Raw genomic sequence first — 19392 nt, 5'->3', positions numbered from 1 at the left:
TTGTTTCTAAGGAAGGCAATTTTATTTTCACATAAAAACCAGGCATGCATCAATCGATTCTGAATGAGAGTTTTAGCTTTGACTTACTTTGGTGGTTTGGAGCTAATTTTATTTTTGTTCCAAACTCTTTGGGTACTTCAGAGTTACCACACAAAGATCCCTCAGAAAGTTCTCTTGGGCTACATGTGTATTTTTGATGATATTCAGAATGAGTTTGTATGCAAAACAAATCATATTCAAATATCGAGGGAAAGACTCAGCTGTAGATATGCCCTAGAAGATCTTAATCAGTCTCTACTCTCTAGTTTAACCCTCCATTCCTTCTTACCACATAAATTTTTAGGCTTAATGAGAGTCAGTTCCACTTGTTCCAAAGTCTGTTTATCTTTGCTTTAAATTGGTATTTGTAATTGTTAATTTAACTACGTAGATTAAGTGTGACTATGAAAGAAAGAGTTGATGCTTTTCAAAACTAAGTTAAATATGTAGAAAAGACTTGGTAAAATTTAGTTGCATAGAAAATGCTACTAAATTAGTGGTGAGCAGGACAACTATAAAACGTTTAAATACAGAAAAATTCTTAACGTATATGCTTTGCCGTTGTCTTTAATTCTTGGCTCTGAACTAAAGACACAGAAATAGAAACTGGAAGTTCTGGTAGATATATTTTGGGTGTGCTTTGTGCAAGAAAGGCATCCGAGAACCCTAAGATTCAAAGAAAAAGCATTGAATCTTTATCAAAAATTGGCAAATGAATATGCATTTATGTAAGTGACGATTAAATGTTGGAGGTATTTGTATCATTTTAAAAGGATTCCTTGCTTTAACTGACTTTTCCATTAATTGACTGATGCTAATTTTGTTTTAGATAAAAGTGGTGCCTGTTTTTCTCTCTTTTAACACTTTTTTTGTATTTAATATTTCCATTTGATTATTTTTTACAACATCTTGTACCTGTTCCAAATTACTAATATTCTTCTTTATCTCTTTAAGGATACTAATTATGTGTATTTTAAACTGTTGGCTTGCCTTTTCCAATAGTTTTGCTTCTTGTGGTCTATGTCCAGATTTTGGTCTCTGTTTTAAGTGGTTGTGCTTATTGGGCATTTTGTTATTTTGGCCTGTGACCCCATATTTTCCTGGGGTCAATCCTGTCTGCCAATGTTATGAGGAAATGTTATGAGGGACACACACTAGAGTGTTCCTTCAGTGATTTTTAGGAGATGAGCAGGGATGAGCTCCAGGGTGGAGAAAGCCCTCAGCACCATCAAACTTTTGATCACCGCCCAAAAATGAATTGGTTTCACTCCTCTGGCAATTCCTCTGTCAGGGATTCACCCTTAAACCCTTAGAACATAGCAACACTGGGAAGAGGCAGTCTCTCTAGGTCATTTTCCATCATCCTGGGGGTTTGGAGGCACAGGAGATGGAGGACAGAGGATGCTCAAAGGCAGGGCAACTGGTCATCCTTCACTTTTATCAACTTCTTCACTGCCCAGATGCTACTTCCAGGGCTACCACAATGGATGCTCTAGGCTATTGCAATGAGGTGGGCGAAGATCACCCCAAAACAATAAGGGCAAGAGGCAAATGCAGAAGTTAAAATCTCTAACTGATTCTCTCTTCGGGTTCCTGCTTTCGCTGCTGTGCAGGTGTGGCCATCCTTCATACCACTTCGACCACCTCTGGCCTCTGGCCTCTGGCCTCTCCAGGTATTCTTATAGTTTTTATTACTTGCTTGGTTCCATGTTTTCTCTCAATTATGTAGTTTCTCCAGGTTTCATTTGGGAAGAAGGAGCCAGCAGCTGAAGCTAGTTTGCTATCTTGTGATCACTGAATTTTGTATTATTTTTAAAGTTAAAGTTACTGATTGAGAATGATAAATGGTATTGAAGTGTTCTCCTCCATAGGGGTTTCTGAGCTTAATTTGAGTCAAACTACTGAAAAGCCTGCTCAAGGCAAAACTGGGGATATGAGGTAGTCTATGGCCTATGCCCTTGGCCTCTCTGTGTGTGGCACTTCCTCCCTTTCCATGGGTGAGGAAATCATATATTTCAGACTTTTGGGGACCGACCTATTTTCATACACTTTGCTCTTTTGTCCCCATCTAAGTACTATTGTGCTTTTCTATCCTCTATTCTATTTTTGGTTTGGAAAACAAAGTTACTCTACCCTAAGAGATTTCATTCCTTGTACCCCTTATACTTCAGACGCCAAATATCCTAGAATCTTGACTTCTGGAAAATCAAACCGAAAATTCAGGAAAATGGGTAAGTCACAAACAAGCAATTTCTTAAAGAAGATATACAGATGACCCCAAAACTAATCTGTAAGTTTCAGAAGGGCACCTAGCACATTTGTTGTGTTTGTCACTGAACACCAACTCCCAGCAGAGAGCTTAGCATATCATAATGCTCAATAAATATCTATTGAATAAACAAAGTGAATAAAAAGGGAACTCTAAGGAATTGCCTGTGTCACTGTAAGTTTGCACAATCTTCCTTCATGGAAATTTAAGAAAATATAATAAAATTTATAAGATGTAAAACCTTGATCTGAACAATTCTACTTCTTGGAATTTTTCCTAAGTAAATAATGTGACAAGTATACATAGATTACATCAAGATGTTCATTGCTTAAAATAAAAAGATATGGAAGACAACCAAAACATACATCAAAAGAAGAATACTTAAACAATTTAAAAGGGATTACACTTCTGAAGGTTCACTGCCATGTATGATGTTTCCTATGGCTTTTTACCAGATACATTTTATCAGATAAAGGAAATTCTTCCCTTCTATATTTTGCCAGGAATTTTTAAAATAAATATTTGTTTAATCTTTCATATTCAATGCTTTTTCTAAATCTACTGAGATATTTTCTTTTCATTTGTTTATGTGGTAAATTATACTTACAATATTTTAATATTAGAGCATACTTACATTCCTGGGACAAACCCAGCTCAGTCATAATGTACTTTTGTTCTACATTGATGAATTTAGATTGCTGATATTGTTTTCACAATCTTTGTATCTATGTTCATAAGTGAGATTGGCATACATGTTTCATTTTTATTACTGCCATTGACTGGTTTTTATTTCAGGAGTATTATAATAGTGTCATTAAATGACTTGGGAAGCATTCCTCCTTTATCTTTTTTCTTAAAAGGTAAGTATAAAATTGAATGATCTGTTTCTTGAAAGTTAGATAGAACTCACCTATGGAACAATCTGGGCCTTGGTTTTTTTTGGTGAATGGATTTTTAGCAACTGATTCAATTTCTTTAATGATTATAGGTCTACTTAATTCTTTTTCCCCTTCAGACAGTTTTTTTTTTTTTGAGTATCACAATGTTTATTGATAGATACAAGTATATAAGATCAGGGCATGAACATGACTTGATAAATTAAGTAGACTTAATTTCAATACTATAATAAGAGGGACCAATTCAAATTCTCACCATTTGTTTCACACCCACAAAGACCACTTCAAGGGCATTTACGATCTCTCAAAACTGATCAGTTTTGTGCAAGTAAACCACGTTTCTTTTAAAAAGACTTGTGCACTTGCCCAGGCTCAAGGATATTAAAATCTAGCACATAAAGCCCATTACTAGAGGTAGAAATACAGGCAATACACTATTACGGCAGCAACCATCAATTACAGTTAAGAATTTTTCTGTAACAACCAAATGGATAATCAAATATTGCAACAACTCAAGTATTACTGAGCAAAGTGCATTTCTACAGTATTCAGTGTTGCTATTCAGTTTTCTAACTTAAAACAGCCTATTGGGCTTCCCTGGTGGCGCAGTGGTTGAGAATCTGCCTGCCAATTCAGGGGATATGGGTTCGAGCCCTGGTCTGGGAAGATCCCACGTGCCGCGGAGCAACTAGGCCCGTGAGCCACAACTACTGAGCCTGCACGTCTGGAGCCTGTGCTCCGCAACAAGAGAGGCCGCGACAGTGAGAGGCCCGCGCACCGCAATGAAGAGTGGCCACAGCTCGCCACAACTAGAGAAAGCCCTCGCACAGAAACGAAGACCCAACACAGCCAAAAAAAAAAACAAAAAGGAAAACAGCCTATGATAACTGGCAGCAAAGAAGGTCCTTGCAATAGACTGCCTCTGCTTAACTTAATGTAATTATTGCATGCTGCTAATATACTATCTAAACATTAAAGATACTCCTAAAATATTTGATGGTAGACTATGATTAAGACATTACACAACAAAAAAACCTTATGCAGAAAGAAATCCTAACAGACGTGCTTCTGCTTTAAATATTGTGAAAATGCTACAGCGGAATGAATTTTCGTAGTGGTTAGGTCAAATGCAGTTACATCATAGCACCAGTATGTTTTGCACAATTTAAGGCTTTGGCTGGTTTTTTTAGTCAGCTTCTTCCTCTGATTCTTCTTCTTCAGCAGTTTCTAGCCAGGTTAGCCACTGATTCACCTGGAACAAAGGCTTGCCTTTCCCTGAAAACTCTTGGGTTATATCTTCTTTCCAAGCCAAGAAAGCTGCTTCTTCAATAATCTCCATGTCATAGAAGTGAACAAAATGTGAAGTAACATGCCTTTCAGGAAGTTGCTATTGTAGCAGTGCACCTGAAGAGCATAGAGGGCACTGACTTGTAGATCAGCATGATCATGAAGGAATTGCTGCATTACTGGCTTGAAGGAAAGAAGCAGTTGTTTTTCCTGCTCTAACTGTTCTTTGGAAGGAGCAGAGGAAGAATCTGTTTCATCACTGGGTTGGTTTACTTCACTAGAAACGTACTGTAAGAAGCTAGTCATTAAGATGTTCACAAATCCTTTATCTACATGAAGTTTGGGAGAGATGTTATCTTTAATCCACTTATATATGGTTTGAGGAGATGGATCCAACTTTATTTGCTTTAACAGTTCCTTCTCCAATTTGAGGAGTGGGAATAAGAAACTCAGTCCCTTTCCTTCCAAGATCTCCAATACGCGGTCCTTATTCTGGTCAATTTCTGGGAGCATTTTCTGCATATTGACCTTGCTTTGTTGGAAGAGCTCTGTTAACCATTCTTGAGCTTGTAATTTAGCTAATTGCTGAAGACAAAGTAAGAAGAGAGGAAAATGGGTGCCACTTTCCAGTGGTTGAGCTAGTTCTGAAATGCTGCAGCTCCAAAATGATAGCACGAGCTGCAAACTGTGCTAAATATGATTTCACCAAGGGGATGTCAACCTCCAGTTTGGGGCATTGGTCCAATACATTCAGGAAAGCCTGCATGAAGTTGTCACTTGTGGCTGTCCCTTCCTGTTTGAGTAAACTGATCAAAGAACTTGCTTTTTCTTTATCTTCATCACTTCTGTCTAGTGGCAGGATGATTACTTTGCTTAACATCTCGGGGAGAAAACGTTTAGAAGCCCTCATCTCTCTTACACCATTGACAGCTTCGTTTCCATTTCCACTATTCAAATATTTGGTTACGACAGTTTTGGTTAATTTAAGCAGCTCTTCCTTTGATGGTGGTGGCTTTTTACTGGTCTTGGCAGGCTTTTCCTGAATAAGTGGTGGATTAGTTTTGAGACCAAGCTGAGGTGTCCGTCCCAGAGGTGGTGTTTGAGTGAGTGGTGGTTGTGCACTAGGAGAAATCATAGTTATCTGGCACTTGATTTTTATTCATTAGGAAAGACTGAGCAGGTCTCAGGCTAATCTCATTTGCATTAAGCTGTCCTTAGAAAACCGAGGTGGCATATCCTTCGACTGTCCTTGCAGCTGGGATAAGAGTCCCTGACTCTCATTATGGTAGAGCTGGCTTAGCCCCTGGTTTTCATAAACTTGCCTTCCATCTCCCCAAACTACGATTGTGTGGGAGGCATGATGTGTCCCCCATGGCCACTGAAGAGTTGATTTGAACGATGACGCCCCAGGGTGGGTGAAAATCTATCCTGGATAACTCCTGGACCAGTACCAACTCCGCTACCTGGCATTTGTCCAAACATGTCAGCAAGTCCTCCAAGTGCGTCCCTATCCATTTTCATCCTGGGTGGCATGAATGGTCCCTCCAGAAAGAAGTCACTTCTAATCCCTTGAGCCATAGGAGCAGGAATAAACACTCCTAGATCTTTTAATGCATCTTGACGGATTTGATTGATCGTCTTTGGTCCATTGTCAAGAAAAGCCTTGCAAGGAACTCAGTGGTGTTCTCTCAACTCTCCAGTATCCTGCAGCGGCAAGTCCTTACTTAACATCAAGGAGCACATTCGGGCAAAGTACTGATCCACTAAGGACTTGGCTTGTTCATGGTCTAACCTAGGTCCCACTGTCCTCATTATCTGACAGAGGCACTCTAAATCCTCTCCCATATCTTTGAGTTGGACTCTCTTCTTTTTTTCCAAAAATGTTTTGATGCACTTATGAAGGATAGATTCATGAATAAGATCAAGCTTTCCAAGTTCTCCAATGAATTTGATGTTCCCCAACATCTTGATCTTAGCAATGGCTCTCTGTTCCTCCTCCTCAGGGAGGAGGGGATTTTCATGCTTATCACAGACATCAACATTTCTGGTTCGGTTTTCAAATTCATCTTGTAATTTGGAAATTAGGAGGTGTCTGAATGTTGTGCTTTGCTTCTGTCCTGGTTGACCCTCTGCTGCTGGACCATCAAAGTTTGGTGCATCTTCTGCCAATCGCAGACATAGCTGAGCATACAGTGAGCTATATTTTGGCTCTTCTAGGGCTTTGTCCACAATCAGCAGTATGACCCCTTTAAGGATGAGTTTAGACTCTACACCCACATTGAGGAACTCAAGGCATAGCTTGTCAAACTTCTCAGGAGTAAGCTTATTTAGTATGCCTCTTACTTTCCTGAAGATTGTATGTCGTTCTTTTTTTTTTTTAATTTTTTTTTTTTTTAAACTTTGGGTTTATTTATTTATTTATGGCTGTGTTGGGTCTTCGTTTCTGTGCGAGGGCTTTCTCTAGTTGCGGCAAGTGGGGGCCACTCTTCATCGCAGTGAGTGGGCCTCTCATTATCGCGGCCTCTCTTGTTGTGGAGCACAGGCTCCAGACGCGCAGGCTCAGTAGTTGTGGCTCATGGGCCTAGTTGCTCCGCGGCATGTGGGATCTTCCCAGACCAGTGCTCGAACCCGTGTCCCCTGCATTGGCAGGCAGATTCTCAACCACTGCTCCACCAGGGAAGCCCATGTCGTTCTTTTTCATTTGCGGAGTTGTTTGCTGCGGAGTTGTCATCTCGTCTAGTGCTTGATGCAGGAATCCATTTCTGAGTGTTTTGCCTTGGGGTTTTCCCCAGGAACTCACTGTTGCCAGCAGTCTTGGGGTAGTGCTGAGGTGCACCCTTACTTCCTCCTCCGCCCGAAGAAGCACTGAAATGAGAAGCACCCACTTCTACCATCACACTCTCCACTTTGGCAGCTTGACAATGAAGAATCTTCAAAAGAATAATATTAACGGATGGGGTGGGGAGAGAAGGGGATGGGAGAAATGAAAAACCTTCACAGAGAACTCAGCAGCTGCCACTGCAGCTGTCTCCTCAGGATCCGGTCATCCGGGACAGGGAAGGGAGGGGGAGGGGAACGGAAAACAAAAAACGGGGAGCCCCTTCAAACAGTTTTGGTAAGTTATATGGTTCTAGGAAACTGTCTTTTTCACCTAAGTTCTTAGATTTATTTGCATCAATTGTGCATGACATCTTCTTATCTTTTTAACCTCCACAGCACCTATGGTATTGTCCTCCTTTTCTTTTCTCACATTGTTAATTTTTGTTGTTTTTTTTTTTTTTGCCTTATCCAGATTGTCTATTTTGTTGGGTTTTTTCAAAGAAACAATTTTTTGGCTTTGTTGATCCTCTCTATTGTAGTTTTGCTATTTCTTTTCTTTCCTTTTTACTGCTTTTACCTTTATTTTTTACTTAATTTTGTTCTTTGGACTTGTTCTGCTTGTTCCTTTTCTTAACTCTTAAACTGATACTTTTACTCATTAAATTTAAATTCTTTGTAGTTTTTAACATAAACATTAAAGGATATAAATGCTCTAATTTCATTTCAATACTACATTTAATTAGTTGCAAATTTTGATGTGCAGCTTTAATTGTATTTCTTTTGTAAAATTAAATACAATTAAACAAACAATACATAAATATGCTTGGAAATAACTAGAACATTTCAGATGATAGAGTCCCCTTTGACTATTCCTCCTGGTCCCTCCCACATCCATCCCATGTAGTCCATTTTTATCTAGAAAGGTATTCTCATTAAAATATATTTTTTGTACATGTTTTTCAAAAACAGTATTATTTTGAAAATATGCTGAAGGAAAATATAGTATCATTTAAAAAATTTGCTGGTTGTAGGTTTATACATGACTAATTTAATAGATACTACAAAATTGCCCTCTAAATTAGTATATTTTTTACCTTTACATGAGCAGTTTATTGGAATATCTGGTTCCCTAAAACCTTAAAACACCTAGCCTGGTCAACTCTTAAAAATTTTGTCAATCTCATGAATATTATCTTATTATCATTTTATTTGTCGCCCTGATTAATAGGGAGTTTGGGCAACTTCTCATGTTTATTGACCAATTGGAATTGCTGTTCAATGAATAGCCTATCTTTTTCTTTAACCATTTTCTTTAGATTTTTGTTTAAAATTATTCTTGTTATATATTGAGTAGACAATATGTAATATTTATAACTATGAAATATAAAAATAGATAATAAAACATATGCCTACACATTCCCCATACTGTTAAAGAAAAAGAACATGGCCTTTATACTTCAGAATTGCTCTCTGCTCTGCTCCTCTGTGATCCCATCCCTTCCTTTCTGTCTCTGTGGTAATCACTATCCTAAATTTTGTGTACCTTATGGCCTTGTTCTTTATACTTTTTCTGCAAATCTTAACATCTCTAAACAATATATTATTTTGTTGTTATGTTTTTCAAATTTATATAAATGAAATCACATTGAATATATTGCTCAATATTTTGTTTTTGAGATTCATCGTGTTGTTTTGCTATAGTTCTGATTCATTCATTTTCCCAGCTATATGATATAAGCAATGGAAATGCAGTTATCCATTCTACTGTTGATGAACATTTGGGTTGTTTCCAGTTCTTTGCTTTTACAAACGGTGGAGCTTTGACTATTCTTGTACCTGTCTCCTGATGCAGGTATGAAGCACTTAACCAGAGAGTATCTACTAGGAGTGGAACTGCTAGGTCAGAAGGGACATTGATCTTTTGCTTTACTGGTACTGTCAAATTGCTTCTCAAATTTACCCTCCCCCCAGCAATGTGTAAATGTTCCAGTTGCTCCACACTCTTGCCCAAACTAGGCACTCACTCATTCATTCATTCATTTATACATTCACACAACAAAAAGTTATTGAGGACTTACTAGTACCAGCCACTATTCTAGGTGCTGGAAATGCAGTAGTGAACACAACTGACAAAAACACTTGCCTTTTGGAACTTCAATTCTGTAGAGGAGACATTAAACAAGATAAACAACTAAAATATATAGCATATTAGTGATATGAACTAAGGTTAAAAAAATAAAGCAGGAAGGGAGATATAAAATGTCAAGGCTTTTTTTCTCCCTCCAAGGAGTTCACTCTGCTGCCAGGGAGGTGAGAGCCACAGCTGTTAGACAGCAGTCCTGATACTCTTGCCTGCAAGAATGAAAGCTAGAGTTAATGACCCCACCTCCCCCCAGGAGAGGGCAAACCTGATGGAGAAATATTGAGAGGGAAAGTGCAGAGGTCAGAAATGATCTGACGTGCCACGTGGCCAAGACAGGAAGCTAAGTAGGAAAAAGTGGGGTTATTCAGTGTGTTGGCTGAACAACCCCCTTCTTCTCACTGACTTTGTCCCAGAAATTTCAATAGCTCCAGATTATTTTTGGCTTTTGGTTTCCCCTCACTGGAGGCTGAAAAATTATTATCAAGGTGGATGTTGAAATTTTAGATAGAGTCCAATGAAACTATTACTGACTTAAAGTAGAGACAAAGTAAAGACCTTAAAAAAAAGTGAAGATGCAAGCCAGGTAGACATTTGGAAGAGGGACAGCCCGATTAGAGCTAGTAGCAACACAAAGGCTCTGAAGAATATCAAGGAACCCAGTGTGGTTGGAACAGAGAAGCAGAATGCGAGAGATCAGAATGAGAACCATGAACACGGTGATCTAGGAACTTGAAGGACTTAGTGAAGGACTTCGGCTTTTACTGGGGAAGATGAGAGGCACTGGAGGGTTTTGAGCAATAGAGTGACATGGTTCTGATTATGCTTTAACACCATCCTTCTTGCTACTGTGCTGCAAATAGAAGCCAGTGATGAAGCAGAAGGACCAGTCTGATGGTCATTGTAATAGTCCAGGTGGGAGATGTCAGTGAACCTGGACTAGAGTGGCAGTGATGCAGCTGGTGAGAGGAGAGAATATTCTGAATATATTTTTAAAATAGAAGTGAGATGATTTGCTGAAGGCCAAAGATGAAGTCAGAGGTGACACAAAGATTTTGGCCTAAACAAATAAAATAATCCTAATGAGGTTAATGCCTCTATGAGGTAGGAAGAATGAATAGACTCATTTAATAAATGAGGAAACCAAAGCCCAAAGAAGTACAGTAACTTGCCCAAGAGCAAACAGCTACATATGTGGATCTGGGATTTGAACCCAGCTAGGCTGACTCCAGAATCTGTACTCTTAACCACTCAATTATATTTTTCAATTTTTTTCAACCTGGTAGTTATGGTTTGAATTCCCTATGTGACCACTGATTTGAACATTTTGTGATATATTGATGACTATTAGGATTTCTTCTCATATGAAATATCTAATATCTTTGTCTAGTTTTCAAATCAATGGGTAGTTTATCTTTTTCTTATTGATTTGTAGGAATTCTTTATATATTCTGGAATATATGATCCTTTGGTAGTTATATGACAAATTGCAAATATTTCCTCTTGTTTATGACTAGCCTTTCTCCTGTTTTTATGATGTCTTTTGATGAACAAATGTTCTTTATTTTAGTGAAGTCAAATAGATCAAACTTTTCCTTTACTTATTTTTTGTACTTTAGAAGTCTTCTGAAATAAAAGGAAAAATTAATCTATGCTGTTAGAGTCAAGATAGTGGTTACTCTTTTGGGGAAGAGCAGGGAAGTGACTGTAAGGGGCATTAGAGAGGCTTTTGAGGTGCTGATAATGCTTCTTGACCTGGGTGCTGTTTACACAGATGAGTTCAGTTCACAAAAATTCAGCAAGCTGTGCACTTATATGTATTTCTCCTATGTATACTATAATACATCAATTAAAAAAATTTTAAGTTAAATCTGACAGTCCCTTCCTTTTAACTCATGAGTTTAGTCCATTTACAGTTTTGTTCACTATTAATGTACTTGATTTTATTTCTACTGTCTGCTTTCAAATTACTCTGACTTTTCTATGCTTTGGGGGTTTTGTTGTTGTTGTTGTTCCCATTTCCTGCCTGCTTTTGTATTGATTGACTTTTTTCCTTCTTTATTTCCCACTGGGTTGGAAGCTATGCATTCTATTATAACATACATATCTTATGTAAAGTGAATTTCTGTTAGTACGCCCTTTCAATAACTTAAATTAAAATGCTTTCACCTGTTTGTGCCTCATTTTAATAATTTACTTTATTTTCTCATTTTTGCTTCCACCTTTTATTTCTTTAATATTTTAAATATAAATTTTTATAATCTTTACCCAATTATTTATTGTATCAAAATCTTGAGGTCTAGTTCTATTGTTTGCTATTCCTGCTGTCTCTCATGGTGGTTTGTTTCCTTGTGTGTTTTTAATTTTGATCTATGAGCTAATGGTGGAGTTTTAACAGAGGTGACATCTTTGTGGCCTTTTTCTAGAATGTGGCTTGCCAAAGATGCTTTGTTTTTGTTTTTGCCAGTTGTTCCAGGCATATTTCCAACCTGGACCACATTTTAAATTTATTTTTTAAGTTTGGGTATTGTAGATATCATAGACAATATAAATTTAAACCATAAACTTTCATAAGGTCAAGCCTGAAGTCTAAATTTCTCAGGGGATACATCTTTCCCCACCTAGAACCCACCAATGTTTTCTGAGATAGTGTAGATATAGTAGCTCACATGTAAGAACTATTTAGGAGACAAGTCTAGCCTGGAAATTAGACTTGAAAATAGTTTAAAATCATTATTTGTATCCTCTTAATTCAATTCCCATTTATTTCCAAATATTGGTTGACTGTTTGCTTTATGTTAAAGATGTGCTAGTCACTGGGGATACAATAAGAAATAAAACATAATTCTTATTTTCAAGGAAATAATAGTTGGATAGAGAAATTTACAGTCTTGTTACATAGAAATGGTCAAAACCTAGTATGTGCACCAGAAGTTCTCCCTTGTATGCCCATGACAGGTATTTAATTGGTCCCAGCTTTCTTTTCCATTGATTTTGGAAACAGCCATAAAACTCCACCTCTACATCATATTGTCAGTTCATCTGAGTCTTCATATATCATCCTTTCTTGTCTTTCCTGACCTAGAAGAAAGACCTGAAGCATCTAGTATTCCCTCCAATTATAACCAGCTTCCAAGGGCAGAAAAGACTGGGCACCAGGGTGACATAGAAACAACCATATCTAACAAGGATTTCCCTGTGTTACTTTAACACTGCCCTGGATATTTACCTACACTGTGGCACAACCTTGCCACTTCATGCCATTATATTCACTACATTAGAAACTTATAAGAAAGCATAAGTGAAAATATGCTTAAAAATTCAGTAAAACACAGCCTAAAAGATTACCCTGAAAAATAGAAAAAAGGTAGTAGAAAGAAACAGGATCTGTAAAGTTTCTCATTAGGCCAACTGCCTGCCTCTCGTTACCCACACCTCCTGATTCTCATTGGGCCTGCCCGGATTTCATTTGGTTCTCAAGTCATTGCTTATTTTCATATGGGGGCTACATAACAGGGTCTCTTCCAGTCCCAGAATTCCATGGAGAGAAAAAGAGAAAATGTCAATAATTAATGAACTGTCAGGGAGACACAGCTTCATCACGTCCTGAATCATGTAAAAATTCCTACTCTACAGCTCTTAGGCGTGACCAGCGAAAGGCCAGCATTTAACTTTTCTGAATGTATTTTCATATAATGCTTATCTTTGCTTCCAAAACGCACGATTTCATAAGGTAGGAAAAAATTGATACGTAAATTAAAATGAAAAATGTGGATAGGAGTGACTTATTTTTACTTTTCACAAAACCCAAACTTTGCTGAACTTCATATTTTTCTTAATTTTTAGAAAAACAAATGAATAAATTTTTAAAAACGCATATAATTAATTTTATCAAAACTCAAAGCTAACCCCAGTAATCACCCCTCCTAATAATTTGTACCTCTTAGGAACTGTTATACTTAATGTCGAGTCATAAAAAGAAAGTGTTGAGTTATAAAGACACAGCTTGAATCCCAGCTCTTTGGTTGCAAGCTGTGTGAACTTGAAAACTTGAAGCCTCAACATTATTCCATGTAGAATTGGAGAATTTAATACCTACTGTGCAACATTGTTGTTATGTAAACCTTCCGGCAAACATGAGGGGCTCAATGAAGGGTAACTGTTATCATTATATTTTTCTGTAATCCCCTCAATGTCTAGCACAATCGTTGAAAGACAACCAATCATGACAAGATTGTGTGTATTGTGTATATCTAAGGTAAGAAGGTAATGAGAAAGAAACAAAATATTTATGGTACATATATTTATTTTTACTTCTGCCACATAAGCTATGTAAAAAGAAGAAAGAGTTGAATATAGATGTCTCCCTTACCCAAGTCAAACAATGAAATCTAACAATAATGTTACATTTCTTTGATATGCTGAAAGGACATGATATTGCGGGTCCTTTTTTTTTTCTTCTTTTTTTGGCCTCACCGTGTGGCTTGCGGGATCTGAGCTCCCCGACCAGGGATGGAACCCTGGGCCCACAGCAGTGAAAGTGCCAGGTCCTAACCACTGGACCACTAGGGAATTCCCTGGGTGGTCCAGGGAATGGATGCCTTAGCAGAGCAGATGCAAGACTGAAAAGGGAAGACCAGAAAGGAGGAGGAAGATCAGGAGAGGACTGACTGTCTCAGAGGAACCAAGTAAAGAGGTGGATTGAAGAATGTATCTGTTGTCTATGGTGAAAAACACTGTGCTGAGGAGAAATAGCTAGAAGGGATGGCGAGGTTGAAGACACAGGGGGGAAGAAGATGACCCAAGTCCCTGAGGAGATCCAAGTCCCTGCTCTCACAGGAGAGGAAAAGGATAGAGGCTGAACTGAGATGAGGGATCAAGGTTAATAGATTCCCCATCCAACTAATAGTCTCAGGTATCACAGTCAAGCTGAAGGCAAGGGTGGCATGGGATTGGAGAATGTGCAGAAAGAGGAGAAAGTGGATCAGCTTTAATAATCAGGGAAGAATGTGTGGTGGCCACATTGTTTCTTCATACGTATATAGTTGTTTCGAAAATGCTTGACTGTACTAAAATCAGTTTTTGCATATATTTTTTGAAACAAGACCATAGAATTCTACCTATACTAATCGTTTGGGTTTCCAGAGTGCCTATCATTATGACCAATTAATGGAATTAGATTTCTTGAGATCTATATCCGTACTCAACCAAGATGAACAAAGTATACTGAATGCTATACAGATGTCAAAAGAAATTGTCAGCCTAGGCAAAATATGGCTACCTGTTCTAAAAAATGCTAGCTAAAGGAGGATGCAGTTAAGGAACTGGTTCTTATATTTTTAAGGCTTTTGAAAATGTCATTTCTCTATTTTTATATTGTTTAAATTCACACAAATCCATTATGAAAAAGACCTCATCTTGCATAGTAAGGACAGAGTTCCAACAAGCGTCGATTATATGCTAGTGTCCCTGCATGAGGTAAGTATTATTTCTCCCATTTCCCAGAGGAAGCCTCTGTGGCTCAGATTGTTGAGTGACATATTTAAGATCACACAGCAAGTGACAAGTAAGGACCCTGGCTCTGTCAGCTTAGTGACGGATGCTCTCTCTAGAATGCTGAAGTAGCATATGAATCTCGTCCTTCAAATCTCCCTACCATCTTCTCTTTGCTCTGTGAGTCTCTTGGGGAACCGTTTCTTCTTTTACTTCAGGAATTAGCATTCAAACGTCATTACAACCTTAAGAGCATATTTCTGGGTCTGTAATGAAGAACAATTTTATCCCTTTAAAACATACCCTTTCACTTAGATGGTGTCAACAAATTGTTGTGGCATCTGATTTAATCTGATATATAAATAAGAAAGAATGAAATGATAAAAATCCACAGGTTGTGAGAGAAGAAAAGTAGGTGGATCTAGATACATCTATTTGGCCAGTAATGACAAAACAAAGAAGACTTAGAATTAATGGGAGATGCTTAGTTTGTAACTGTCAAGTAGATGGTGCAGGATACAAAATTGTACACACACAGTTTATTCCTGACTAAATTAAAATAGCTAAGAAAGACTAGCAGAAAAAAATGCCAAGTTCAGGTAATATGCAATGAATTCTTAGCATACATTTGTAAATCCTGGAATTGTGGGTAAATAAAATACCTATTAGTTGTTCTGATCAGGAATGGAGAAACTATGTTGGTTCTTTGGAAATACAATGATATTCTAAAAGACAAAGAGAAGTGATGATTTGAAAGAAAAGCAGTTTGCAACAGATCAGCAAAAAAAAAAAAAAAAAAAAGCCAAAGTATTAGCAGTTACAGTGGTTGCTTTTAGGCAGTAAGATTTTCTTTTACTCTCATTATTCTGTTTTATATTTACTGGTATACTACAAGAATTATGTTATTTTTATAAATAGAAAAAATAACAGAGTTCAGAGCCATTACCAAAAGCTTTTGGCAGGTGCCTTTGAAGTCTGGGTCTTTTAAGTCCACAGGGGGAACGACAGCAAACCATCAAACCACAGAATCCCTGCTTGTATGGGGCAGGGAGTGACAAAGCAGTCACCAGAAGCGCCACAAGGAAAAGTCTCTTGGGCTTGTTGTCTTGTTCCAAGGAATAGCCCGAATGCAGGTCTACACAGGATTGTTTCAATTCACCTGTCATGGTGGCGAGGACGTGAGCAGCCGCCCAGAAATGCTTGGGAGGAGGCTGCCCTGTGGGCACGCAGTAATCAAAGAAAACAGGCAGTAATCGTCCAGCAGTTCCAGCTGCCTTTAATGTAACTCCAAGCTAATATACTTACTTCCTGTATTTTAGCATCTACACTGGGTTTAAAGAAACGGATCTGCCAATAATCTAAGAGAACAAAGGCCCCTCTGAGCCCACACACGCCCCTCCCCAGCACTGCATACTGCCCCCTCGCAGCTGTGCTCACCTCCAGCAATCAGTTCCATTTCTAAGGAGACAGAACAATTTATTCAGCTTCAATGTGCTGAGAGGAAAACCTCCTATTCTCTAATATTAATTCTTGAAGCAGATTCAAAAACAATTTTTGTTCCTTGCCAAGGTTTGGGGCTTTGAAAGATATTAATGTAGACAGTCTTTGAAATATTAGGAGTTGGCAGCCATTGTAAGGATCTTGAACTTAGCAAGGAAGTCTCAGTGCAAAGTATATGCTATCTTATGTGTTGAAATATATATCAAGCTTCCTGTGCGGTGAGAGGCTTGGGCACCCTCGCGGAACTATGGACGCGGACGTGGACAATTGTTGCATTCATTTCAAGCAGATCTACCCCGTATTAGGGACCAGGGTTATTTGGGGAGATGTTTTCTTATTATTTTAAAGTAGGTTTTTACATTTCCAGTTCTGAAACTCCTTCCGTGCAGTTTTAGGCAAATCTACTTGGAATGCACAAAAATATACCCAGAACAGCGATGACCTGTTTCCCCTTCACAGATTTAACATTTTCATTTTTGTTTTTGCTTTTCAGCATTTTTCATAGATAGCATGAAATATGTTCTGGCGTTCCTTTTTACGCCTTAACATAAGATTAATACACTATCATTTTAACTAAACATATTAGCCGTATTGGAGCACAGTAGGATCCAGTACAGCGAAAAGTATTTAATTGACACTTGACAAAACTTGACAACTTGTGTCTTTTCATTGTTAGCATTTTCTATCGGTTCAGGAGAGTGAAAATCAGGGAACATGGTCACAAGGCTGATGTAACTGGATTAGGATGATTGTTTTCATCTAATTGACTAGTTGTCTTGGTGCCACACACTATATGCTGAGCGCTATTGCATCAGAATTTGCCGGCTCTCATATGATGAAAGCAATCCTAGAGACTCCCTGCCCCAGCCCACCTTCTGACTTATCTTTCTAAAACACAGTGTGCTCCTGCCGTTGCCCATCAACTTTAGCTGGCTCCTAACTGTCTGTCAAATAAAAGCCAAACTGCTTAGCATGACTTTTAAGACTCAACCCTCTCCAAGATCTAGCACCGGGCCCATCTCCTGATGCTTAGCCCTCCTCCTCTCTGCCCCTTAGTAGTGGGAGCAGAGCCAAGGGGTGGTATGGGCCACATATGAAACTGTTTTGCAGGGAGTGGTGGTCCAGGCAGAGGGGAGGGACAGGCTTAGAGGACAGAGAGTGGCACCTCATGTTAAGAGCTGGGCATGTGCACCTGGGACAAGGTGACGAGAATGCCACCAGGTTGGGGCTAGGCAGTGGCATGACCAAGGCTAAGTGGTTGTAACGAAAGTAAGTATCCAGGGCATGGAAGTGGGAGGGAAAAAAAGAAGACTAATGCCGGAGAGGGATGGAGAAAACTATATCCATTCAATCCATTTCCCTCAGAAACCACTTTCATCGGCAGACTTCGCAGAAACCATAGACACCCAAGGAAGGGAGAAGTGAATATTTCTCCTTTGAGCACTAACTTTGGGTTCAGATTCTTTGGGCTCAGCTCCCTGCTCCACCACTGCAGGCTCTGTGACCCCACTCAGGCAACTTTGCTTTTCTGTGCCTCCTTTTACCCACTGGTAAAATGGAGATAAGAAGAGTTCCTACCTCATAGAATTATTGGAAGGATTAAACAAATTAACTGAGGTGTCTGCGTATGGTGGGTCTTCAATAACTCTAACTGATGATTATATTTTTCTGATAAATTTGGACATTTTTTTCTTTACACATTTAGGAAATAAGAAATCACAGAAAGCAGAATTTGACTGTAGTGTACTGACTAGGGTGACCAACTAGTCTCAGTTTGCTGGGGTCTTTTCCTGTTGTAGCACTGAAATCTCACACCCTGGGAGCCCCTCAGTGCTGGGCTAACCAGGACCATTGGTTGGTCACCTAGTAATGAGTGTGGGAACTCTTTGCAAACAGAATGCCCAGCTGCTTAGCAGCATGGTATTAGTTGAATCATACAAAATTGCCATTTCTGTAGTTGAAAACATCAAATAGCCACAGTTTCATATGGTCCAACATAGTAAAAAGTCCTAACATGGCTAGGAGTGGGTAAGGAGAAGAAGGTGCCTTCTATACTTTAACTTGTGCCTTTAGCTTAAAAGAAATAAAAGGCAACAAAGATTTCTTGAGTATTTACTATGTGGTAAATCAGGACTTGACTTTGGTTAATCTTCATGATTCATAAGTGGGGAAAATCAACAACATGAAACAATGGAAATATAGAGCCAGAAAGAGCATTAACCTGAAAGGAAAAGAAAAAAAGCCTGAAGGAGAACATGTGCATCCTAAAGATGAGGAGAGAGCCAGGGCCATGGTGGGAGGAGAGAGAGCGTCTGAACAGGGTGCAGTGACCCTTGGGGGAACCTAACTCGTTGAGGTTCAGATCCAGAAGCCTCTGGAGCAACAATCACAGTATCTCACTCCAGGGTGGGAAATGCCTTTCTGGAAGGAAGTCAACCTTCCATGGCCTAAACCACAACACTGAGATAGTTAAGAAAAACATAAGTTAAACTTAAAAGAATTGTTTTTTATAAAAACACAGGACGGAGAAAAAGTCCAAGTTCATTGGCTTTTGGAAAAGACCTAGAGGATTTCTTATTCATCTGAAGCATTTTGGCCCCATTTCTACTAAAAAATTTTAATTGTTTTTGATATGTAATCCTCTCTAGGGGTTTGGATAAAACAAGGGCATTATGAAGTTTTGTTTGGGGAATGTCATCCCATAAAAGGGTCTGTGAGTGGATTTTGGAAGGATCCAACACTGTTTTGTTGGATAGTTTTATATATTGGATGAACTGAACACACTAGAGCAGGGATTTTTAACTCTTAAGAAAACTCGAAGTACATTTTAACAGAGAAGAAAATAGAAGTCGTAGCTTTCAATTCCAAGGACTCTGTGACCTATGAATGGTTACTGGCTTCAAGGGAGAGACTGAGATTTATATAAAGTATTTGATATTTATATAAAT

The 19392-nt window shown here is 38.5% G+C and overlaps 1 protein-coding gene and 1 pseudogene across 1 annotated transcript in view; both read right to left on the bottom strand.

The window, feature by feature from the left end:
* SLC9A9 (solute carrier family 9 member A9) overlaps window positions 1-19392 on the bottom strand; it is a 536019-nt gene that overhangs the window by 223129 nt on the left and 293498 nt on the right. The gene's annotated exons all lie outside the window — the stretch shown is intronic.
* Window positions 4283-19392, bottom strand: part of LOC132365066 (eukaryotic translation initiation factor 4 gamma 2-like) — a 29373-nt pseudogene continuing 14263 nt past the window's right edge.

This window comes from Balaenoptera ricei, chromosome 4, assembly GCF_028023285.1.
Source record: "Balaenoptera ricei isolate mBalRic1 chromosome 4, mBalRic1.hap2, whole genome shotgun sequence".
NCBI classification, from domain to species: Eukaryota; Metazoa; Chordata; class Mammalia; order Artiodactyla; family Balaenopteridae; genus Balaenoptera; species Balaenoptera ricei.
The sequence above is the reverse complement of the archived record's forward strand: the minus strand, read 5'-3'. Positions and strand labels throughout refer to the sequence as shown.